The following is a 6,000-nucleotide window of genomic DNA, read 5'->3' as shown; positions in this document are numbered from 1 at the left end:
CTTTTTTTTTTTTTTTTTTTTTTTTTTTTGGCATTATTTAATGTCTAAGTGTTATTGGACAGGTGCAGTATTAAAGTCATGTCAGTACAAAGACAGAGAGATATCTTCACATAATATTTGCAGCAAGAGTGTTGATCGCATTCTGCCTTGAATAGTATTGCAGATGCTATGAAGTGTGTGCCAGATGCTGTAAAACGTGTGCCAGAAAATGTCATATACGTATACCTAGTCAGCTCCAGTTTGCCAAAATCAGTATTCTCCCTTGACATGATGCTGAAATGCAGTATCAACTTTTGTATAGTCACGTTCAAGACTATGTCAAATATCTGAGTCAAACAAAGAGTACCACAAAATTTGAACGGCTAGGACAAAGCACGTCTGAGTATTTTAGAGAATGGATCTCCATTTCTTTTCTTTAATACCACAAGATTCAAACAACTGTGTTGAGAAATGGCAGTTTCATGGTTCAGTAAACCACTTTTCATCTCACAAATATTTCTTGCTGTTTTGGAAAGCTATTTCCAGTGTAGCTCATAAATAATTTTTGGCATTGGTGCCCTTGTCATTTATTCTGAAACTGCTGTTAGTATATGTGTGTATATATTCTGTGGTACCTCTGCATATGCATCTGTGCAAGACTGAGACATTATTTTTGCTTGAAGAGTTACTCACTTTAACAACGTTGTCTAAAATATGTTACAATATTGTAATTATGTCACTTTGGGGCTTTGTCTAAGAACTTTTTCTGAAAATTTAAGAAGAAAACAAACAAACAAACAAACATTTCCTAAAACTGATGGCTTGAAGTCTCTTTGAAAATGTTGTTCAAGGGCAGTAGCTAATGATCTTGAATCTGAAAACTATGTGTAATCTACATTTAACTTTAGGGATAATTCATCATGTAAGTATCTTAATAAAAAGCAGATGTAGTTTATAGTAAGTGATACTGTTAGTCTGATGCTACTATACTCAAATATTTTAATTTGAGCACATGAATGGTACTTCTGTGTACTGAGAAATAAACACAGCCCTCCAAAAGATGCTTTAGACAGTCTTAACTCCAATTTGAACATCTGCTCAGATTTATGCTGTTACTTTTGGCTGCTTTATATAGAAATTTCTTCTGTGTTGAGTCTTCTGCTTAGAATGTTAATTCATCAACAGGTATTGAGGTATTAAGAAACTGGTGTTCGTTCAGATGTCAGTTGTTGTTTGGCTCTCAGCCCTATGCTCCTCTCTTTCCCATTAAAAACAAAACAAAACAAAAACAGAGGACCTATGACATACTGTAGATAGAAGTTACAAGATGTTTGTTTGAGAACTAATTATTCAGTTAACTTCTTAATTTTGCATTGATGTACTTTCATGTGAAGATGTTATGCATCTAGCCTTTCCAGTATGTGTTTTCCCATCTTAAAATTTTGACTACAAGAAAATTTGGGATAGTTAAGTAACATTTTCTAACTTGCAGCAGCTCAGTAGCTGTTTCCTCACGTCACCTGCATGAGGAATCCTTGCAGTCACTGCATAAGAATTCTGGATGGAAGCATGCCAGCTGTGTTAGTGTGAACAAAGTAAATGGAGAACACATTTTGCAAAATACTTATTACAAGCAGTCTGGATACTTTAATGGTTTACTTTTAGAAAGTTTTTATTATGCTCAATCAAAAGTCGTAAACACATCTGGAAAAAAATCAGTTTGGGAAGTAGAGTTGCTTGACCCAGAAAAACAGGAATTGCCACAACGAGACTCACTTATGTCAGCATTTGTCACTGTTCTCTCTCTGTGTAACTGGTGTGTGTACTCCGTTGTATATTCTTTTTTCCTTGTTTTGACTTTGATTTCCAATTGACTCTGTAATACGACCATATGCCTCACTGCAGAAAGCTTTTGATGGCTGCTCTTGGAGGTGTCAGCAGAGAGAGATTGAATGGCCTTGCTAATTGAAATGTATTTTGTGGTGTTATTGAGTTGGGGATGTCACTTTTGGGTTCCTCCTCTTTCAATTACTTATCCATTTTGTCTGTTTGTAGTTGTCAGTTTTTAATGGCAAGCTTACCTCAGAGTATCTGCAGGGCTGGCACTGTGGACCTAATCCAAACTTGGCTGGCTGACTGCCTCTTAAAAAAAAAAACAAACAACAAAACCATTTATAGCAGTAGATTTCTCCTATAGTAACTGATTTTTTTTTTTTTTTTTCCTGCAGCAAAATTATTGAATAACTTTTTGCCTCTTAAGTGGCAGTGAAAAATAATCAGAAGTTAAAATCTGTAATCAGAACCTCCTTTTGCCTAGTAACTGTACTGATCAAAGTAGGCAAATGTGTGCTGTGCTGAGTGGTTTTGGCTAGGAAATGTTAGTGGTGCTTTCCTGAGGTCCAGCTTTGCAAATCTATTTCTCAAAATTGGCTGAAAACCAGCTCACACTCTTTGAGTAAAGTGTATTTATCTTGTTTACGGTCTCTTCTCGATTCTTTCATTTGAGCATTTTAACCTTTTTTTTTTTTTCTTTCTAGTTTGCATTGCAGTCTACTTTGGAATGGTGACCTCAGCTTACTTTGCCACTGAGCAGTAGCAGTTTATTTCTGATGCTGATACGTTGAAATACAATATGATGTTTGAGAGCTAATATTATGTCCTAGTGAACATGACAAAATCATAAACAACATACTTCATAGCATGTCTCATTGAAATTAAGATCTTTTTCCCATTCTGAATAAATAAATGTATGCGTCATAAAGTTCATTTTTCTGTCAATTGTAGGGAGCAATACTTGATGCTGTGCCCTTTCATATACTTGCATTTACAAATTTGCACTTGTAACTCTGGAAAGAGAAATCTTGTTGGACATATCCTACAGTTAAGGAGGCAGAGGACTAGAATATCAGCTTTTTAGCAAATCTAGCAGTGTGTTCATCATGTTTGTATGTTTCACAAGTCCCCTTGAATGCTGATACTCTAAGAGTATGATGAACACAGTTTTCTTGTGCCTACAGAGGGACTGTATAAAGTAAAAAGATATTGGGAAGAATTACAGCTATTTGAATAAGGAAAAATTATCAATATTAAATATTTCATCATAGCAGTAGCAATAATATATTTTCACAATAATATATTTTCACTTAATTGGGAATTTTATGTATATCTATAAAATAGGATTGGAGGTGGATGGAGTAAAGCAGCTAAAGTGGTTGAATGCTTTTCAAAATGTATTTCTTATATATTTTTTAAAATCATTTAATAACATGTATTACGTACTGACTTAGAATGAAAAGTTTATTCAGATGCTCACTGGTGACAGGTGACAGGACAAGGGGAAACGGCCTCATGTTGTGCCAGGGGAGGTTTAAGTTGAATATTGGGAAACACTTCTTTACAGAAGGAGTGCTGGAATAGGCTCCCCAGGGAGGTCGTTGAGTCACCATCCCTGGATGTGTTTAAAAATCTTTTGGATGTGGTGCTCAGGGACATGATTTAGCAGAGGGCTGTTAGAAGTAGGGTAGTATGGTCAGGTTGTGGTTGGACTTGATGATCTTTAAGGTCTTTTCCAATCTGAGCAGTTCTATGATTCTGTGATTCTATGATTTGTAGGTATGTACTCATAGAGAAATATTACATAGAAAATCAATAGAAAAGCTAAGAATCTTACGAGTATGCTTACCAAGCCAGATATGTCACTTCTTCTGAAAACTTGATCTATCACACGCTGTCACATAATTACCTATTTTAGTGCTTCATTTTGGCAAAAATAAAGCAACCCACCCAGCCCATCAACATTTGTATTATGTAGTCAGCTTTAAAACTCTGATTTAATTGTTGTCAGGAGGCACTGAAGTGTTTGTATTTTCTGGTGGAGCAGCACGAAGCACACACGTGTTCTGTGGGACTGGCTTCTGTGGTGCTCGACTGCTGCTGGGAGCAGAGCCACGTGCCCAGCTGTGCCAGCTGCGTGGCATTTTGATGGCTTTGGGCTTCCTCGGGGATCGGGGACCAGATTGCAACAGAGACTGACAGACCTGCTCTGGCTGCTGATAAGGAAGGTCACTTTGCTCCTGTTACAGCTTCCATCCATCAACTTTAGCAGGTAATGCTGTCCAGTGGTATGGATGAGTCATACCTTCTGTTCTAGGCTTTGTACTGGTATAGGATTATTTGTCCTGGTATATGTTACATCTTTTGGCCGGATGCAATCAACTTGTTTTTAATAAAAATGCAGAAGGAAAGTATTCAGCATTAGAATTGTAGGAATAATTTAAGTGTAAATAAAGGACGTAAGATGTCTTGCTGAAGGCAAGAATCACAGAATGGCCAGGGTAGAAAGGGACCTCAAGGATCATCTGAACATGTCTGTTTGTTCAAAGGGCATTCACAATCAAGAGGGGTTTCCTAAATTTATAAGAGGCCACTATGTTTTTGTCTTGGAAGGAATGTGCATGAGTATATATATATTTTTTCCATCCTTCTGTATCTGAATTTCTTTACTGTTGTTTTCTAGCTCTCTTTCTTTCTTTGAATGTTTCTGTTCTGTTACTCTTGTCTAAAAATTCCACTGAATCCTCATCTTTTGCCTCTGAAAAGATAATGTACTCTTTTATGAGGACTGTTTGTATTTTGAATGCATGTTAAGCATCAGCTGCTGCATGACCAAGGTGTTGTTCTGTGCTGATATCTTAAAAAAATAAATTTTAAAAAAAATTGTCTTGGCTGCCGTAGCTTAGAATCATAGAATCACAAGGTTGGAAACGACCTGTAAGATCATCCAGTCCAACCATCTTCTCATCACCATTGCCACCACAGGCACTAAACCACATCTCGCAGCTCCTCATCCAGACGCCCCTTGAACACTGCCAGGGACGGCGACTCCACCACCTCTCTGGTTAGGCCATTCCAGTGCCTGACCACTGTCTGAGAGAAAAAGTTCCTCTTTATGTCTAAAAGCTTCATAGGAAGTTGCAGAATGGATTCTGTAGCTTCACTGATAGGGAGCTGCATGTGGGTGATGGTGTGATTCTTCAAGATTACTACCTTCCTCTTGAACAGCATCTGCTGAGTAAGCTTATAGCAAGGTACCTGTTGCTATTCTGAGGCTTGGAAGTGTGGGAAGAGTTAAGTGCAGTTCCTGTTACTGCTTCCCTCCTGTGTTAAGCTGTAGTACTTCCCGCCCAGGGTGTGAATAGTGTATAAGTGTTTTCTTTTGCCAGATGGGGAGCTACATTTGTGGCGTCTCTAAGTATATTTGGGCGTCTTCTGTTTTGATCCTTTGCTCTCTTCTAAACTTCCCATTGCGACGTGAAATCAGTATCACTACCTGGTTGGACATGCTTATAAATTGTGAGGCTGTAGTTACCTTTTCAGGGATTTCATGATGTATCTTAAATAGCAGTAAATGACAGTAGTTCTTCTAAAGCCAGTAAAGGTAGAACAGCTCAGGGTTTGATGTTTACTCTGGAGTTTTAGAGTTTGTGGTCAAATATAAGATTCAGTATTGTATTCAAAGTCTTGTATTCGTGTTGTGTTACACTCTTCCTTTCCTTAGCTTTAGACATAAAAAGGTAATTTTAAAGACTTTGTAACACAAATGATAATTTTGACTGTGTGTGTTCCCAAAGCCAGGATTTTTTAACTGATTTGGAACGAAATGTTCTCTCAGATGAGGATTCTTAACAACTCTGGAAGAGCAATCTGAGAAATGTCTGCTTTCCTATTTTACTCTTCAAGATTATAAAGTGGTTTTGTTTTCTTTTTTCCCTTATCTTTCTAAGTGATGGAAGAGCTCTGTGACTTTATTTTTAGGCAGAAATCTCCTCCTCACTTTGCAAGTCCACCTACCCTTCCAGCCATTCTACTCCACAGCTGTCACAACAAACTTTCTTTCAGATGCTGTTAACTGTATCAGACATCACTGTGCAGCATGTGAGTTTGTTACCCTGGGGCTTTTCAGTCTATTCTAATGTTATCAAAATCACGGTGTGATTTCAAAGTTTCCTACATTCCTTGGGG

At 37.5% G+C, this 6,000-nt stretch overlaps 1 protein-coding gene across 20 annotated transcripts in view; it reads left to right on the top strand.

Annotated features, from left to right (window-relative positions):
• The window catches only part of CPQ (carboxypeptidase Q), a 176,305-nt gene that overhangs the window by 8,500 nt on the left and 161,805 nt on the right, over positions 1–6,000 (top strand). The window contains exon 1 of one of the 20 annotated variants that reach the window (XM_042808719.1): positions 3,883–4,084. The exons of the other annotated variants lie outside the window; for them this stretch is intronic. The gene's annotated coding sequence lies outside the window, so the exon portion shown is untranslated. Of the gene's footprint in view, positions 1–3,882; positions 4,085–6,000 lie in introns of those variants that run through there. 20 annotated transcript variants of the gene reach the window in all.

The sequence above is a fragment of the Centrocercus urophasianus genome, unplaced genomic scaffold (assembly GCF_019232065.1).
Source record: "Centrocercus urophasianus isolate 14NV4802_14NV808 unplaced genomic scaffold, USGS_Curo_1.0 seq_11, whole genome shotgun sequence".
Lineage (NCBI taxonomy): Eukaryota > Metazoa > Chordata > Aves > Galliformes > Phasianidae > Centrocercus > Centrocercus urophasianus.
The sequence above is the reverse complement of the archived record's forward strand: the minus strand, read 5'-3'. Positions and strand labels throughout refer to the sequence as shown.